Consider the following 25,278-nt stretch of genomic DNA (forward strand, 5'->3'; position numbering starts at 1 on the left):
ACGTTATATACTATTACTATATAACGTATAACGTTATATACTATTACTATATAACGTATAACGTTATATACTATTACTATATAACGTATAACGATATACACTATTACGTAATAACGTATAACGTTATATACTATTACTATATAACGTATAACGTTATATACTATTACGTAATAACGTATTACATTATATAGTATTGCCATATCACGTATAACGTTGTATATTATTACGTACTAACGTATAACGTTATATACTATTACTATATAACGTATAAAGTTATATACTATTACTATATAACGTATAACGTTATATACTATTACTATATAACGTATAACGTTATATACTATTACTATATTACGCATAACGTTATATACTTTTACTATATAACGTATAACGTTATATACTATTACTATATAACGTATAACGTTATATACTATTACGTAATAACGTATAACGTTATATACTATTACGCAATAACGTATAACGTTATATAGTATTGCCATATCACGTGTAACGTTGTATATTATTACGTACTAACGTATAACGTTATATACTATTACTATATAACGCATAACGTTATATGATATTACTATATAACGTATATCGTTTTATACTATTACTATATAACGTATAACGTTATATACTATTACGTAATAACGTATTACGTTATATAGTATTGCCATATCACGTATAACGTTGTATATTATTACGTACTAACGTATAACGTTATATACTATTACTATATAACGTATAACGTTATATACTATTACTATATAACGTATAACGATATATACTATTCCGTACTATCGTATAACGTTATATACTATTACTATATAACGTATAACGTTATATACTATTACTATATAACGTATAACGTTATATACTATTACTATATAACGTATAACGTTATATACTATTACTATATAACGTATAACGTTATATACTATTACTATATAACGTATATCGTTATATACTATTACTATATAACGCATAACGTTATATAATGTTACTATATAACGTATAACGTTATATACTATTACTATATAACGTATAACGTTATATACTATTACTATATAACGCATAACGTTATATAATATTACTATATAACGTATAACGATATATACTATTATTATATAACGTATAACGTTATATACTATTACTATATAACGTATATCGCTATATACTATTACTATGTAACGTATAACGATATATACTACTACGTATTAACGTATAACGTTATATACTTTTACGTAATGGCGTATAACGTTATACAGTATTACCATATCACGTATAACGTTGTATATTATTACGTACTAACGTATGCGTTATATACTATTACTATATAACGTATAACGTTATATACTATTACTATATGACGTATAACGTTATATACTATTACTATATAACGCATAACGTTATATAATATTACTATATAACGTATAACGTTATATACTATTATTATATAACGTATAACGTTATATACTATTACTATATAACGTATATCGCTATATACTATTACTATATAACGTATAACGATATATACTATTACGTATTAATGTATAACGTTATATACTATTACGTAATAGCATATAACGTTATATAGTATTACCATATCACGTATAACGTTGTATATTATTACGTACTAACGTATAACGTTATATACTATTACTATATAACGTATAACGTTATATACTATTACTATATAACGTATAACGATATATACTATTACGTATTAAAGTATAACGTTATATAGTATTACCATATCACGTATAACGTTGTATATTATTACGTACTAACGTATAACGTTATATACTATTACTATATAACGTATAACGATATATACTATTCCGTACTATCGTATAACGTTATATACTATTACTATATAACGCATAACGTTATATACTATTACTATATAACGTATAACGTTATATACTATTACTATATAACGCATAACGTTATATAATATTACTATATAACATATAACGTTATATACTATTACGTATTAACGTATAACGTTATATACTATTACGTAATAGCGTATATCGTTATATAGTATTACCATATCACGTATAACGTTGTATATTATTACGTACTAACGTATAACGTTATATAGTATTACCATATCACGTATAACGTTGTATACTATTACGTAATAACGTATAACGTTATATACTATTACGTAATAGTATATAACGTTATACGGTATTACCATATCACGTATAACGTTGTATATTATTACTATATAACGTATAAAGTTATATACTATTACTATATGACGTATAACGTTATATACTATTACTATATAACGTATAACGTTATGTACTATTACTATATAACGTATAACGTTATGTACTATTACTATATAACGTATAACGTTATATACTATTACTATATAACGCATAACGTTATATAATATTACTATATAACGTATAACGTTATATACTATTACTATATAACGTATAACGTTATATACTATTACAATATAACGTATAACGATATATACTATTACTATATAACGTATAACGTTATATACTATTACTATATAACGTATAACGTTATATACTATTACTATATAACGTATAACGATATATACTATTCCGTACTATCGTATAACGTTATATACTATTACTATATAACGCATAACGTTATATACTATTACTATATAACGTATAACGTTATATACTATTACTATATAACGCATAACGTTATGTAATGTTACTATATAACGTATAACGTTATATACTATTACTATATAACGTATAACGTTATATACTATTACTATATAACCTATAACGTTATATACTATTACGTAATAACGTATAACGTTATGTACTATTACGTAATAACGTATAACGTTATGTACTATTACGTAATAACGTATAACGTTATATAGTATTGCCATATCACGTATAACGTTGTATATTATTACGTACTAACGTATAACGTTATCTACTATTACTATATAACGTATAAAGTTATATACTACTACTATATAACGTATAACGTCATATACTATTACTATATAACGTACAACGTTATATAGTAATAGTATATAACGTATAACGTTATATACTATTACTATATAACGCATAACGTTATATAATATTACTATATAACGTATAACGTTATATACTATTACTATATAACGTATAACGTTATATACTATTACTATATAACGCATAACGTTATATAATATTACTATATAACGTATAACGTTATATACTATTACGTAATAACGTATAACGTTATATACTATTACGTAATAGTATATAACGTTATACAGTATTACCATATCACGTATAAAGTTATATACTATTACTATATGACGTATAACGTTATATACTATTACTATATAACGTATATCGCTATATACTATTACTATATAACGTATAACGATATATACTATTACGTATTAATGTATAACGTTATATACTATTACGTAATAGCATATAACGTTATATAGTATTACCATATCACGTATAACGTTGTATATTATTACGTACTAACGTATAACGTTATATACTATTACTATATAACGTATAACGTTATATACTATTACTATATAACGTATAACGATATATACTATTACGTATTAAAGTATAACGTTATATAGTATTACCATATCACGTATAACGTTGTATATTATTACGTACTAACGTATAACGTTATATACTATTACTATATAATGTATAACGATATATACTATTCCGTACTATCGTATAACGTTATATACTATTACTATATAACGCATAACGTTATATACTATTACTATATAACGTATAACGTTATATACTATTACTATATAACGCATAACGTTATATAATATTACTATATAACATATAACGTTATATACTATTACGTATTAACGTATAACGTTATATACTATTACGTAATAGCGTATATCGTTATATAGTATTACCATATCACGTATAACGTTGTATATTATTACGTACTAACGTATAACGTTATATAGTATTACCATATCACGTATAACGTTGTATACTATTACGTAATAACGTATAACGTTATATACTATTACGTAATAGCGTATAACGTTATACAGTATTACCATATCACGTATAACGTTGTATATTATTACTATATAACGTATAAAGTTATATACTATTACTATATGACGTATAACGTTATATACTATTACTATATAACGTATAACGTTATGTACTATTACTATATAACGTATAACGTTATGTACTATTACTATATAACGTATAACGTTATATACTATTACTATATAACGCATAACGTTATATAATATTACTATATAACGTATAACGTTATATACTATTACTATATAACGTATAACGTTATATACTATTACAATATAACGTATAACGATATATACTATTACTATATAACGTATAACGTTATATACTATTACTATATAACGTATAACGTTATATACTATTACTATATAACGTATAACGATATATACTATTCCGTACTATCGTATAACGTTATATACTATTACTATATAACGCATAACGTTATATACTATTACTATATAACGTATAACGTTATATACTATTACTATATAACGCATAACGTTATGTAATGTTACTATATAACGTATAACGTTATATACTATTACTATATAACGTATAACGTTATATACTATTACTATATAACCTATAACGTTATATACTATTACGTAATAACGTATAACGTTATGTACTATTACGTAATAACGTATAACGTTATGTACTATTACGTAATAACGTATAACGTTATATAGTATTGCCATATCACGTATAACGTTGTATATTATTACGTACTAACGTATAACGTTATCTACTATTACTATATAACGTATAAAGTTATATACTACTACTATATAACGTATAACGTCATATACTATTACTATATAACGTACAACGTTATATACTATTACTATATAACGTATAACGTTATATACTATTACTATATAACGCATAACGTTATATAATATTACTATATAACGTATAACGTTATATACTATTACTATATAACGTATAACGTTATATACTATTACTATATAACGCATAACGTTATATAATATTACTATATAACGTATAACGTTATATACTATTACGTAATAACGTATAACGTTATATACTATTACGTAATAGTATATAACGTTATACAGTATTACCATATCACGTATAAAGTTATATACTATTACTATATGACGTATAACGTTATATACTATTACTATATAACGTATAACGTTATATACTACTACTATATAACGTATAACGTTATATACTATTACTATATAACGTATAACGTTATATACTATTACTATATAACGTATAACGTTATATACTATTACTATATAACGTATAACGTTATATACTATTACGTAATAACGTATAACGTTATATACTATTACGCAATAACGTATAACGTTATATAGTATTGCCATATCACGTATAACGTTGTATATTATTACGTACTAACGTATAACGTTATATACTATTACTATATAACGTATAAAGTTATATACTATTACTATATAACGTATAACGTTATATACTATTACTATATAACGTATAACGTTATATACTATTACTATATAACGTATAACGTTATATACTATTACTATATAACGTATAACGTTATATACTATTACTATATAACGTATAACGTTATATACTATTACTATATAACGTATAACGTTATATACTATTACTATATAACGTATAACGTTATATACTATTACTATATAACGTATAACGTTGTATACTATTACGTAATAACGTATAACGTTATATACTATTACGCAATAACGTATAACGTTATATAGTATTGCCATATCACGTATAACGTTGTATATTATTACGTACTAACGTATAACGTTATATACTATTACTATATAACGTATAAAGTTATATACTATTACTATATAACGTATAACGTTATATACTATTACTATATAACGTATAACGTTATATACTATTACTATATAACATATAACGTTATATACTATTACTATATAACGTATAACGTTATATACTATTACTATATAACGTATAACGATATATACTATTCCGTACTATCGTATAACGTTATATACTATTACTATATAACGCATAACGTTATATACTATTACTATATAACGTATAACGTTATATACTATTACTATATAACGCATAACGTTATATAATATTACTATATAACGTATATCGTTTTATACTATTACTATATAACGTATAACGTTATATACTATTACGTAATAACGTATTACGTTATATAGTATTGCCATATCACGTATAACGTTGTATATTATTACGTACTAACGTATAACGTTATATACTATTACTATATAACGTATAACGTTATATACTATTACTATATAACGTATAACGTTATATACTATTACTATATAACGCATAACGTTATATAATATTACTATATAACGTATAACGTTATATACTATTACTATATCGTATAACGTTATATACCATTACTATATAACGTATAGCGTTATATACTATTTTTATATAACGTATAACGTTATATACTATTACTATATAACGTCTAACGTTATATACTATTACTATATAACGCATAACGTTATATACTATTACTATATAACGTATAACGTTATATACTACTACTATATAACGCATAACGTTATATAATATTACTATATAACGTATAACGTTATATACTATTACTATATAACGTATAACGTTATATACTATTACTATATAACGCATAACGTTATATACTATTACTATATAACGTATAACGTTATATACTACTACTATATAACGCATAACGTTATATAATATTACTATATAACGTATAACGTTATATACTATTACTATATAACGCATAACGTTATATACTATTACTATATAACGCATAACGTTATATAATATTACTATATAACGTATAACGATATATACTATTATTATATAACGTATAACGTTATATACAGTTACTATATAACGTATATCGCTATATACTATTACGTAATAGCGTATAACGTTATACAGTATTACCATATCACGTATAACGTTGTATATTATTACGTACTAACGTATAACGTTATATACTAATAGTATATAACGTATAACGTTATATACTATTACTATATGACGTATAACGTTATATACTATTACTATATAACGCATAACGTTATATAATATTGCTATATAACGTATAACGTTATATACTATTACTATATAACGTATAACGTTATATACTATTACTATATAACGCATAACGTTATATAATATTACTATATAACGTATAACGTTTTATACTATTACTATATAACGTATAACGTTATATACTATTACTATATAACGTATAACGTTATATACTATTACTATATAACGTATAACGTTATATACTATTACTATATAACGCATAACGTTATATAATATTACTATATAACGTATAACGTTATATACTATTACTATATAACGTATAACGTTATATACTATTACTATATAACGCATATCGTTATATAATATTACTATATAACGTATAACGATATATACTATTACGTATTAAAGTATAACGTTATATAGTATTACCATATCACGTATAACGTTGTATATTACTACGTACTAACGTATAACGTTATATACTATTACTATATAACGTATAAAGTTATATACTATTACTATATAACGTATAACGTTATATACTATTACTATATAACGTATAACGTTATATACTATTACTATATAACGCATAACGTTATATAATATTACTATATAACGTATAACGTTTTATACTATTACTATATAACGTATAACGTTATATACTACTACTATATAACGTATAACGTTATATACTATTACTATATAACGTATAACGTTATATACTATTACTATATAACGCATAACGTTATATAATATTACTATATAACGTATAACGTTATATACTATTACTATATAACGTCTAACGTTATATACTATTACTATATAACGCATAACGTTATATACTATTACTATATAACGTATAACGATATATACTATTATTATATAACGTATAACGTTATATACTATTACTATATAACGTATATCGCTATATACTATTACTATATAACGTATAACGATATATACTATTACGTATTAACGTATAACGTTATATACTATTACGTAATAGCCTATAACGTTATACAGTATTACCATATCACGTATAACGTTGTATATTATTACGTACTAACGTATAACGTTATATACTGTTACTATATAACGTATAACGTTATATACTATTACTATATAACGTATAACGATATATACTATTACGTATTAAAGTATAACGTTATATAGTATTACCATATCACGTATAACGTTGTATATTATTACGTACTAACGTATAACGTTATATACTATTACTATATAACGTATAAAGTTATATACTATTACTATATAACGCATAACGTTATATACTATTACTATATAACGTATAACGTTATATACTATTACTATATAACGTATAAAGTTATATACTATTACTATATAACGCATAACGTTATATACTATTACTATATAACGTATAACGTTATATACTATTACTATATAACGTATATCGTTATATACTATTGCTATATAACGTATAACGTTATATACTATTCCGTACTATCGTATAACGTTATATACTATTACTATATAACGCATAACGTTATATACTATTACTATATAACGTATAACGTTATATACTATTACTATATAACGCATAACGTTATATAATATTACTATATAACGTATATCGTTTTATACTATTACTATATAACGTATAACGTTATATACTATTACGTAATAACGTATTACGTTATATAGTATTGCCATATCACGTATAACGTTGTATATTATTACGTACTAACGTATAACGTTATATACTATTACTATATAACGTATAACGTTATATACTATTACTATATAACGTATAACGTTATATACTATTACTATATAACGCATAACGTTATATAATATTACTATATAACGTATAACGTTATATACTATTACTATATCGTATAACGTTATATACCATTACTATATAACGTATAACGTTATATACTATTTTTATATAACGTATAACGTTATATACTATTACTATATAACGTCTAACGTTATATACTATTACTATATAACGCATAACGTTATATACTATTACTATATAACGTATAACGTTATATACTACTACTATATAACGCATAACGTTATATAATATTACTATATAACGTATAACGTTATATACTATTACTATATAACGTATAACGTTATATACTATTACTATATAACGCATAACGTTATATACTATTACTATATAACGTATAACGTTATATACTACTACTATATAACGCATAACGTTATATAATATTACTATATAACGTATAACGTTATATACTATTACTATATAACGCATAACGTTATATACTATTACTATATAACGCATAACGTTATATAATATTACTATATAACGTATAACGATATATACTATTATTATATAACGTATAACGTTATATACAGTTACTATATAACGTATATCGCTATATACTATTACGTAATAGCGTATAACGTTATACAGTATTACCATATCACGTATAACGTTGTATATTATTACGTACTAACGTATAACGTTATATACTAATACTATATAACGTATAACGTTATATACTATTACTATATGACGTATAACGTTATATACTATTACTATATAACGCATAACGTTATATAATATTGCTATATAACGTATAACGTTATATACTATTACTATATAACGTATAACGTTATATACTATTACTATATAACGCATAACGTTATATAATATTACTATATAACGTATAACGTTTTATACTATTACTATATAACGTATAACGTTATATACTATTACTATATAACGTATAACGTTATATACTATTACTATATAACGTATAACGTTATATACTATTACTATATAACGCATAACGTTATATAATATTACTATATAACGTATAACGTTATATACTATTACTATATAACGTATAACGTTATATACTATTACTATATAACGCATATCGTTATATAATATTACTATATAACGTATAACGATATATACTATTACGTATTAAAGTATAACGTTATATAGTATTACCATATCACGTATAACGTTGTATATTACTACGTACTAACGTATAACGTTATATACTATTACTATATAACGTATAAAGTTATATACTATTACTATATAACGTATAACGTTATATACTATTACTATATAACGTATAACGTTATATACTATTACTATATAACGCATAACGTTATATAATATTACTATATAACGTATAACGTTTTATACTATTACTATATAACGTATAACGTTATATACTACTACTATATAACGTATAACGTTATATACTATTACTATATAACGTATAACGTTATATACTATTACTATATAACGCATAACGTTATATAATATTACTATATAACGTATAACGTTATATACTATTACTATATAACGTCTAACGTTATATACTATTACTATATAACGCATAACGTTATATACTATTACTATATAACGTATAACGATATATACTATTATTATATAACGTATAACGTTATATACTATTACTATATAACGTATATCGCTATATACTATTACTATATAACGTATAACGATATATACTATTACGTATTAACGTATAACGTTATATACTATTACGTAATAGCCTATAACGTTATACAGTATTACCATATCACGTATAACGTTGTATATTATTACGTACTAACGTATAACGTTATATACTGTTACTATATAACGTATAACGTTATATACTATTACTATATAACGTATAACGATATATACTATTACGTATTAAAGTATAACGTTATATAGTATTACCATATCACGTATAACGTTGTATATTATTACGTACTAACGTATAACGTTATATACTATTACTATATAACGTATAAAGTTATATACTATTACTATATAACGCATAACGTTATATACTATTACTATATAACGTATAACGTTATATACTATTACTATATAACGTATAAAGTTATATACTATTACTATATAACGCATAACGTTATATACTATTACTATATAACGTATAACGTTATATACTATTACTATATAACGTATATCGTTATATACTATTGCTATATAACGTATAACGTTATATACTATTACGTAATAACGTATAACGTTATATAGTATTGCCATATCACGTATAACGTTGTATATTATTACGTACTAACGTATAACGTTATATACTATTACTATATAACGTATAACGATATATACTATTACGTATTAAAGTATAACGTTATATAGTATTACCATATCACGTATAACGTTGTATATTATTACGTACTAACGTATAACGTTATATACTATTACTATATAACGTATAACGTTATATACTATTACTATATAACGTATATCGTTATATACTATTGCTATATAACGTATAACGTTATATACTATTACGTAATAGCGTATAACGTTATACAGTATTACCATATCACGTATAACGTTGTATATTATTACTATATAACGTATAAAGTTATATACTATTACTATATGACGTATAACGTTATATACTATTACTATATAACGTATAACGTTATGTACTATTACTATATAACGTATAACGTTATATACTATTACAATATAACGTATAACGATATATACTATTACTATATAACGTATAACGTTATATACTATTACTATATAACGTATAACGTTATATACTATTACTATATAACGTATAACGTTATATACTATTACTATATAACGCATAACGTTATGTAATGTTACTATATAACGTATAACGTTATATACTATTACTATATAACGTATAACGTTATATACTATTACTATATAACCTATAACGTTATATACTATTACGTAATAACGTATAACGTTATGTACTATTACGTAATAACGTATAACGTTATGTACTATTACGTAATAACGTATAACGTTATATAGTATTGCCATATCACGTATAACGTTGTATATTATTACGTACTAACGTATAACGTTATCTACTATTACTATATAACGTATAAAGTTATATACTACTACTATATAACGTATAACGTCATATACTATTACTATATAACGTACAACGTTATATACTATTACTATATAACGTATAACGTTATATACTATTACTATATAACGCATAACGTTATATAATATTACTATATAACGTATAACGTTATATACTATTACTATATAACGTATAACGTTATATACTATTACTATATAACGCATAACGTTATATAATATTACTATATAACGTATAACGTTATATACTATTACGTAATAACGTATAACGTTATATACTATTACGTAATAGTATATAACGTTATACAGTATTACCATATCACGTATAAAGTTATATACTATTACTATATGACGTATAACGTTATATACTATTACTATATAACGTATAACGTTATATACTACTACTATATAACGTATAACGTTATATACTATTACTATATAACGTATAACGTTATATACTATTACTATATAACGTATAACGTTATATACTATTACTATATAACGTATAACGTTATATACTATTACGTAATAACGTATAACGTTATATACTATTACGCAATAACGTATAACGTTATATAGTATTGCCATATCACGTATAACGTTGTATATTATTACGTACTAACGTATAACGTTATATACTATTACTATATAACGTATAAAGTTATATACTATTACTATATAACGTATAACGTTATATACTATTACTATATAACGTATAACGTTATATACTATTACTATATAACGTATAACGTTATATACTATTACTATATAACGTATAACGTTATATACTATTACTATATAACGTATAACGTTATATACTATTACTATATAACGTATAACGTTATATACTATTACTATATAACGTATAACGTTATATACTATTACTATATAACGTATAACGTTGTATACTATTACGTAATAACGTATAACGTTATATACTATTACGCAATAACGTATAACGTTATATAGTATTGCCATATCACGTATAACGTTGTATATTATTACGTACTAACGTATAACGTTATATACTATTACTATATAACGTATAACGTTATATACTATTACTATATAACGTATAACGTTATATACTATTACGTAATAACGTATAACGTTATATACTATTACGTAATAGCGTATAACGTTATACAGTATTACCATATCACGTATAAAGTTATATACTATTACTATATGACGTATAACGTGATATACTATTACTATATAACGTATAACGTTATATACTACTACTATATAACGTATAACGTTATATACTATTACTATATAACGTATAACGTTATATACTATTACTATATAACGCATAACGTTATATACTATTACTATATAACGTATAACGTTATATACTATTACTATATAACGCATAACGTTATATAATATTACTATATAACGTATATCGTTTTATACTATTACTATATAACGTATAACGTTATATACTATTACGTAATAACGTATTACGTTATATAGTATTGCCATATCACGTATAACGTTGTATATTATTACGTACTAACGTATAACGTTATATACTATTACTATATAACGTATAACGTTATATACTATTACTATATAACGTATAACGTTATATACTATTACTATATAACGCATAACGTTATATAATATTACTATATAACGTATAACGTTATATACTATTACTATATCGTATAACGTTATATACCATTACTATATAACGTATAACGTTATATACTATTTTTATATAACGTATAACGTTATATACTATTACTATATAACGTCTAACGTTATATACTATTACTATATAACGCATAACGTTATATACTATTACTATATAACGTATAACGTTATATACTACTACTATATAACGCATAACGTTATATAATATTACTATATAACGTATAACGTTATATACTATTACTATATAACGTATAACGTTATATACTATTACTATATAACGCATAACGTTATATACTATTACTATATAACGTATAACGTTATATACTACTACTATATAACGCATAACGTTATATAATATTACTATATAACGTATAACGATATATACTATTATTATATAACGTATAACGTTATATACAGTTACTATATAACGTATATCGCTATATACTATTACGTAATAGTATATAACGTTATACGTTATATAGTATTGCCATATCACGTATAACGTTGTATATTATTACGTACTAACGTATAACGTTATATACTATTACTATATAACGTATAACGTTATATACTATTACTATATGACGTATAACGTTATATACTATTACTATATAACGCATAACGTTATATAATATTGCTATATAACGTATAACGTTATATACTATTACTATATAACGTATAACGTTATATACTATTACTATATAACGCATAACGTTATATAATATTACTATATAACGTATAACGTTTTATACTATTACTATATAACGTATAACGTTATATACTATTACTATATAACGTATAACGTTATATACTATTACTATATAACGTATAACGTTATATACTATTACTATATAACGCATAACGTTATATAATATTACTATATAACGTATAACGTTATATACTATTACTATATAACGTATAACGTTATATACTATTACTATATAACGCATATCGTTATATAATATTACTATATAACGTATAACGATATATACTATTACGTATTAAAGTATAACGTTATATAGTATTACCATATCACGTATAACGTGGTATATTATTACGTACTAACGTATAACGTTATATACTATTACTATATAACGTATAAAGTTATATACTATTACTATATAACGTATAACGTTATATACTATTACTATATAACGTATAACGTTATATACTATTACTATATAACGCATAACGTTATATAATATTACTATATAACGTATAACGTTTTATACTATTACTATATAACGTATAACGTTATATACTACTACTATATAACGTATAACGTTATATACTATAACTATATAACGTATAACGTTATATACTATTACTATATAACGTCTAACGTTATATACTATTACTATATAACGCATAACGTTATATACTATTACTATATAACGTATAACGATATATACTATTATTATATAACGTATAACGTTATATACTATTACTATATAACGTATATCGCTATATACTATTACTATATAACGTATAACGATATATACTATTACGTATTAACGTATAACGTTATATACTATTACGTAATAGCCTATAACGTTATACAGTATTACCATATCACGTATAACGTTGTATATTATTACGTACTAACGTATAACGTTATATACTGTTACTATATAACGTATAACGTTATATACTATTACTATATAACGTATAACGATATATACTATTACGTATTAAAGTATAACGTTATATAGTATTACCATATCACGTATAACGTTGTATATTATTACGTACTAACGTATAACGTTATATACTATTACTATATAACGTATAAAGTTATATACTATTACTATATAACGCATAACGTTATATACTATTACTATATAACGTATAACGTTATATACTATTACTATATAACGTATAAAGTTATATACTATTACTATATAACGCATAACGTTATATACTATTACTATATAACGTATAACGTTATATACTATTACTATATAACGTATATCGTTATATACTATTGCTATATAACGTATAACGTTATATACTATTACGTAATAACGTATAACGTTATATAGTATTGCCATATCACGTATAACGTTGTATATTATTACGTACTAACGTATAACGTTATATACTATTACTATATAACGTATAACGATATATACTATTACTATATAACGTATAACGTTATATACTATTACTATATAACGTATAACGATATATACTATTACGTATTAAAGTATAACGTTATATAGTATTACCATATCACGTATAACGTTGTATATTATTACGTACTAACGTATAACGTTATATACTATTACTATATAACGTATAACGTTATATACTATTACAATATAACGTATAACGATATATACTATTACTATATAACGTATAACGTTATATACTATTACTATATAACGTATAACGTTATATACTATTACTATATAACGTATAACGTTATATACTATTACTATATAACGCATAACGTTATGTAATGTTACTATATAACGTATAACGTTATATACTATTACTATATAACGTATAACGTTATATACTATTACTATATAACCTATAACGTTATATACTATTACGTAATAACGTATAACGTTATGTACTATTACGTAATAACGTATAACGTTATGTACTATTACGTAATAACGTATAACGTTATATAGTATTGCCATATCACGTATAACGTTGTATATTATTACGTACTAACGTATAACGTTATCTACTATTACTATATAACGTATAAAGTTATATACTACTACTATATAACGTATAACGTCATATACTATTACTATATAACGTACAACGTTATATACTATTACTATATAACGTATAACGTTATATACTATTACTATATAACGCATAACGTTATATAATATTACTATATAACGTATAACGTTATATACTATTACTATATAACGTATAACGTTATATACTATTACTATATAACGCATAACGTTATATAATATTACTATATAACGTATAACGTTATATACTATTACGTAATAACGTATAACGTTATATACTATTACGTAATAGTATATAACGTTATACAGTATTACCATATCACGTATAAAGTTATATACTATTACTATATGACGTATAACGTTATATACTATTACTATATAACGTATAACGTTATATACTACTACTATATAACGTATAACGTTATATACTATTACTATATAACGTATAACGTTATATACTATTACTATATAACGTATAACGTTATATACTATTACTATATAACGTATAACGTTATATACTATTACGTAATAACGTATAACGTTATATACTATTACGCAATAACGTATAACGTTATATAGTATTGCCATATCACGTATAACGTTGTATATTATTACGTACTAACGTATAACGTTATATACTATTACTATATAACGTATAAAGTTATATACTATTACTATATAACGTATAACGTTATATACTATTACTATATAACGTATAACGTTATATACTATTACTATATAACGTATAACGTTATATACTATTACTATATAACGTATAACGTTATATACTATTACTATATAACGTATAACGTTATATACTATTACTATATAACGTATAACGTTATATACTATTACTATATAACGTATAACGTTATATACTATTACTATATAACGTATAACGTTGTATACTATTACGTAATAACGTATAACGTTATATACTATTACGCAATAACGTATAACGTTATATAGTATTGCCATATCACGTATAACGTTGTATATTATTACGTACTAACGTATAACGTTATATACTATTACTATATAACGTATAACGTTATATACTATTACTATATAACGTATAACGTTATATACTATTACTATATAACGTATAACGTTATATACTATTACGTAATAACGTATAACGTTATATACTATTACGTAATAGCGTATAACGTTATACAGTATTACCATATCACGTATAAAGTTATATACTATTACTATATGACGTATAACGTTATATACTATTACTATATAACGTATAACGTTATATACTACTACTATATAACGTATAACGTTATATACTATTACTATATAACGTATAACGTTATATACTATTACTATATAACGCATAACGTTATATACTATTACTATATAACGTATAACGTTATATACTATTACTATATAACGCATAACGTTATATAATATTACTATATAACGTATATCGTTTTATACTATTACTATATAACGTATAACGTTATATACTATTACGTAATAACGTATTACGTTATATAGTATTGCCATATCACGTATAACGTTGTATATTATTACGTACTAACGTATAACGTTATATACTATTACTATATAACGTATAACGTTATATACTATTACTATATAACGTATAACGTTATATACTATTACTATATAACGCATAACGTTATATAATATTACTATATAACGTATAACGTTATATACTATTACTATATCGTATAACGTTATATACCATTACTATATAACGTATAACGTTATATACTATTTTTATATAACGTATAACGTTATATACTATTACTATATAACGTCTAACGTTATATACTATTACTATATAACGCATAACGTTATATACTATTACTATATAACGTATAACGTTATATACTACTACTATATAACGCATAACGTTATATAATATTACTATATAACGTATAACGTTATATACTATTACTATATAACGTATAACGTTATATACTATTACTATATAACGCATAACGTTATATACTATTACTATATAACGTATAACGTTATATACTACTACTATATAACGCATAACGTTATATAATATTACTATATAACGTATAACGATATATACTATTATTATATAACGTATAACGTTATATACAGTTACTATATAACGTATATCGCTATATACTATTACGTAATAGTATATAACGTTATACGTTATATAGTATTACCATATCACGTATAACGTTGTATATTATTACGTACTAACGTATAACGTTATATACTATTACTATATAACGTATAACGTTATATACTATTACTATATGACGTATAACGTTATATACTATTACTATATAACGCATAACGTTATATAATATTGCTATATAACGTATAACGTTATATACTATTACTATATAACGTATAACGTTATATACTATTACTATATAACGCATAACGTTATATAATATTACTATATAACGTATAACGTTTTATACTATTACTATATAACGTATAACGTTATATACTATTACTATATAACGTATAACGTTATATACTATTACTATATAACGTATAACGTTATATACTATTACTATATAACGCATAACGTTATATAATATTACTATATAACGTATAACGTTATATACTATTACTATATAACGTATAACGTTATATACTATTACTATATAACGCATATCGTTATATAATATTACTATATAACGTATAACGATATATACTATTACGTATTAAAGTATAACGTTATATAGTATTACCATATCACGTATAACGTGGTATATTATTACGTACTAACGTATAACGTTATATACTATTACTATATAACGTATAAAGTTATATACTATTACTATATAACGTATAACGTTATATACTATTACTATATAACGTATAACGTTATATACTATTACTATATAACGCATAACGTTATATAATATTACTATATAACGTATAACGTTTTATACTATTACTATATAACGTATAACGTTATATACTACTACTATATAACGTATAACGTTATATACTATAACTATATAACGTATAACGTTATATACTATTACTATATAACGTCTAACGTTATATACTATTACTATATAACGCATAACGTTATATACTATTACTATATAACGTATAACGATATATACTATTATTATATAACGTATAACGTTATATACTATTACTATATAACGTATATCGCTATATACTATTACTATATAACGTATAACGATATATACTATTACGTATTAACGTATAACGTTATATACTATTACGTAATAGCCTATAACGTTATACAGTATTACCATATCACGTATAACGTTGTATATTATTACGTACTAACGTATAACGTTATATACTGTTACTATATAACGTATAACGTTATATACTATTACTATATAACGTATAACGATATATACTATTACGTATTAAAGTATAACGTTATATAGTATTACCATATCACGTATAACGTTGTATATTATTACGTACTAACGTATAACGTTATATACTATTACTATATAACGTATAAAGTTATATACTATTACTATATAACGCATAACGTTATATACTATTACTATATAACGTATAACGTTATATACTATTACTATATAACGTATAAAGTTATATACTATTACTATATAACGCATAACGTTATATACTATTACTATATAACGTATAACGTTATATACTATTACTATATAACGTATATCGTTATATACTATTGCTATATAACGTATAACGTTATATACTATTACGTAATAACGTATAACGTTATATAGTATTGCCATATCACGTATAACGTTGTATATTATTACGTACTAACGTATAACGTTATATACTATTACTATATAACGTATAACGATATATACTATTACTATATAACGTATAACGTTATATACTATTACTATATAACGTATAACGATATATACTATTACGTATTAAAGTATAACGTTATATAGTATTACCATATCACGTATAACGTTGTATATTATTACGTACTAACGTATAACGTTATATACTATTACTATATAACGTATAAAGTTATATACTATTACTATATAACGTATAACGTTATATACTATTACTATATAACGTATAACGTTATATACTATTACTATATAACGCATAACGTTATATAATATTACTATATAACGTATAACGTTTTATACTATTACTATATAACGTATAACGTTATATACTATTACTATATAACGTATAACGTTTTATACTATTACTATATAACGTATAACGTTATATACTATTACTATATAACGTATAACGTTATATACTATTACTATATAACGTATAACGTTATATACTATTACTATATAACGCATAACGTTATATAATATTACTATATAACGTATAACGTTATATACTATTACTATATAACGTATAACGTTATATACTATTACTATATAACGTATATCGCTATATACTATTACTATATAACGTATAACGATATATACTATTACGTATTAATGTATAACGTTATATACTATTACGTAATAGCATATAACGTTATATAGTATTACCATATCACGTATAACGTTGTATATTATTACGTACTAACGTATAACGTTATATACTATTACTATATAACGTATAACGTTATATACTATTACTATATAACGTATAACGATATATACTATTACGTATTAAAGTATAACGTTATATAGTATTACCATATCACGTATAACGTTGTATATTATTACGTACTAACGTATAACGTTATATACTATTACTATATAACGTATAACGATATATACTATTCCGTACTATCGTATAACGTTATATACTATTACTATATAACGCATAACGTTATATACTATTACTATATAACGTATAACGTTATATACTATTACTATATAACGCATAACGTTATATAATATTACTATATAACATATAACGTTATATACTATTACGTATTAACGTATAACGTTATATACTATTACGTAATAGCGTATATCGTTATATAGTATTACCATATCACGTATAACGTTGTATATTATTACGTACTAACGTATAACGTTATATAGTATTACCATATCACGTATAACGTTGTATACTATTACGTAATAACGTATAACGTTATATACTATTACGTAATAGCGTATAACGTTATACAGTATTACCATATCACGTATAACGTTGTATATTATTACTATATAACGTATAAAGTTATATACTATTACTATATGACGTATAACGTTATGTACTATTACTATATAACGTATAACGTTATGTACTATTACTATATAACGTATAACGTTATGTACTATTACTATATAACGTATAACGTTATATACTATTACTATATAACGCATAACGTTATATAATATTACTATATAACGTATAACGTTATATACTATTACTATATAACGTATAACGTTATATACTATTACAATATAACGTATAACGATATATACTATTACTATATAACGTATAACGTTATATACTATTACTATATAACGTATAACGTTATATACTATTACTATATAACGTATAACGATATATACTATTCCGTACTATCGTATAACGTTATATACTATTACTATATAACGCATAACGTTATATACTATTACTATATAACGTATAACGTTATATACTATTACTATATAACGCATAACGTTATGTAATGTTACTATATAACGTATAACGTTATATACTATTACTATATAACGTATAACGTTATATACTATTACTATATAACCTATAACGTTATATACTATTACGTAATAACGTATAACGTTATGTACTATTACGTAATAACGTATAACGTTATGTACTATTACGTAATAACGTATAACGTTATATAGTATTGCCATATCACGTATAACGTTGTATATTATTACGTACTAACGTATAACGTTATCTACTATTACTATATAACGTATAAAGTTATATACTACTACTATATAACGTATAACGTCATATACTATTACTATATAACGTACAACGTTATATACTATTACTATATAACGTATAACGTTATATACTATTACTATATAACGCATAACGTTATATAATATTACTATATAACGTATAACGTTATATACTATTACTATATAACGTATAACGTTATATACTATTACTATATAACGCATAACGTTATATAATATTACTATATAACGTATAACGTTATATACTATTACGTAATAACGTATAACGTTATATACTATTACGTAATAGTATATAACGTTATACGTTATATACTATTACTATATGACGTATAACGTTATATACTATTACTATATAACGTATAACGTTATATACTACTACTATATAACGTATAACGTTATATACTATTACTATATAACGTATAACGTTATATACTATTACTATATAACGTATAACGTTATATACTATTACTATATAACGTATAACGTTATATACTATTACGTAATAACGTATAACGTTATATACTATTACGCAATAACGTATAACGTTATATAGTATTGCCATATCACGTATAACGTTGTATATTATTACGTACTAACGTATAACGTTATATACTATTACTATATAACGTATAAAGTTATATACTATTACTATATAACGTATAACGTTATATACTATTACTATATAACGTATAACGTTATATACTATTACTATATAACGTATAACGTTATATACTATTACTATATAACGTATAACGTTATATACTATTACTATATAACGTATAACGTTATATACTATTACTATATAACGTATAACGTTATATACTATTACTATATAACGTATAACGTTATATACTATTACTATATAACGTATAACGTTGTATACTATTACGTAATAACGTATAACGTTATATACTATTACGCAATAACGTATAACGTTATATAGTATTGCCATATCACGTATAACGTTGTATATTATTACGTACTAACGTATAACGTTATATACTATTACTATATAACGTATAAAGTTATATACTATTACTATATAACGTATAACGTTATATACTATTACTATATAACGTATAACGTTATATACTATTACTATATAACATATAACGTTATATACTATTACTATATAACGTATAACGTTATATACTATTACTATATAACGTATAACGATATATACTATTCCGTACTATCGTATAACGTTATATACTATTACTATATAACGCATAACGTTATATACTATTACTATATAACGTATAACGTTATATACTATTACTATATAACGCATAACGTTATATAATATTACTATATAACGTATATCGTTTTATACTATTACTATATAACGTATAACGTTATATACTATTACGTAATAACGTATTACGTTATATAGTATTGCCATATCACGTATAACGTTGTATATTATTACGTACTAACGTATAACGTTATATACTATTACTATATAACGTATAACGTTATATACTATTACTATATAACGTATAACGTTATATACTATTACTATATAACGCATAACGTTATATAATATTACTATATAACGTATAACGTTATATACTATTACTATATCGTATAACGTTATATACCATTACTATATAACGTATAACGTTATATACTATTTTTATATAACGTATAACGTTATATACTATTACTATATAACGTCTAACGTTATATACTATTACTATATAACGCATAACGTTATATACTATTACTATATAACGTATAACGTTATATACTACTACTATATAACGCATAACGTTATATAATATTACTATATAACGTATAACGTTATATACTATTACTATATAACGTATAACGTTATATACTATTACTATATAACGCATAACGTTATATACTATTACTATATAACGTATAACGTTATATACTACTACTATATAACGCATAACGTTATATAATATTACTATATAACGTATAACGTTATATACTATTACTATATAACGCATAACGTTATATACTATTACTATATAACGCATAACGTTATATAATATTACTATATAACGTATAACGATATATACTATTATTATATAACGTATAACGTTATATACAGTTACTATATAACGTATATCGCTATATACTATTACGTAATAGCGTATAACGTTATACAGTATTACCATATCACGTATAACGTTGTATATTATTACGTACTAACGTATAACGTTATATACTATTACTATATAACGTATAACGTTATATACTATTACTATATGACGTATAACGTTATATACTATTACTATATAACGCATAACGTTATATAATATTGCTATATAACGTATAACGTTATATACTATTACTATATAACGTATAACGTTATATACTATTACTATATAACGCATAACGTTATATAATATTACTATATAACGTATAACGTTTTATACTATTACTATATAACGTATAACGTTATATACTATTACTATATAACGTATAACGTTATATACTATTACTATATAACGTATAACGTTATATACTATTACTATATAACGCATAACGTTATATAATATTACTATATAACGTATAACGTTATATACTATTACTATATAACGTATAACGTTATATACTATTACTATATAACGCATATCGTTATATAATATTACTATATAACGTATAACGATATATACTATTACGTATTAAAGTATAACGTTATATAGTATTACCATATCACGTATAACGTTGTATATTATTACGTACTAACGTATAACGTTATATACTATTACTATATAACGTATAAAGTTATATACTATTACTATATAACGTATAACGTTATATACTATTACTATATAACGTATAACGTTATATACTATTACTATATAACGCATAACGTTATATAATATTACTATATAACGTATAACGTTTTATACTATTACTATATAACGTATAACGTTATATACTATTACTATATAACGTATAACGTTATATACTATTACTATATAACGCATAACGTTATATAATATTACTATATAACGTATAACGTTATA

This window comes from Bombus terrestris, chromosome 9, assembly GCF_910591885.1.
Source record: "Bombus terrestris chromosome 9, iyBomTerr1.2, whole genome shotgun sequence".
NCBI classification, from domain to species: Eukaryota; Metazoa; Arthropoda; class Insecta; order Hymenoptera; family Apidae; genus Bombus; species Bombus terrestris.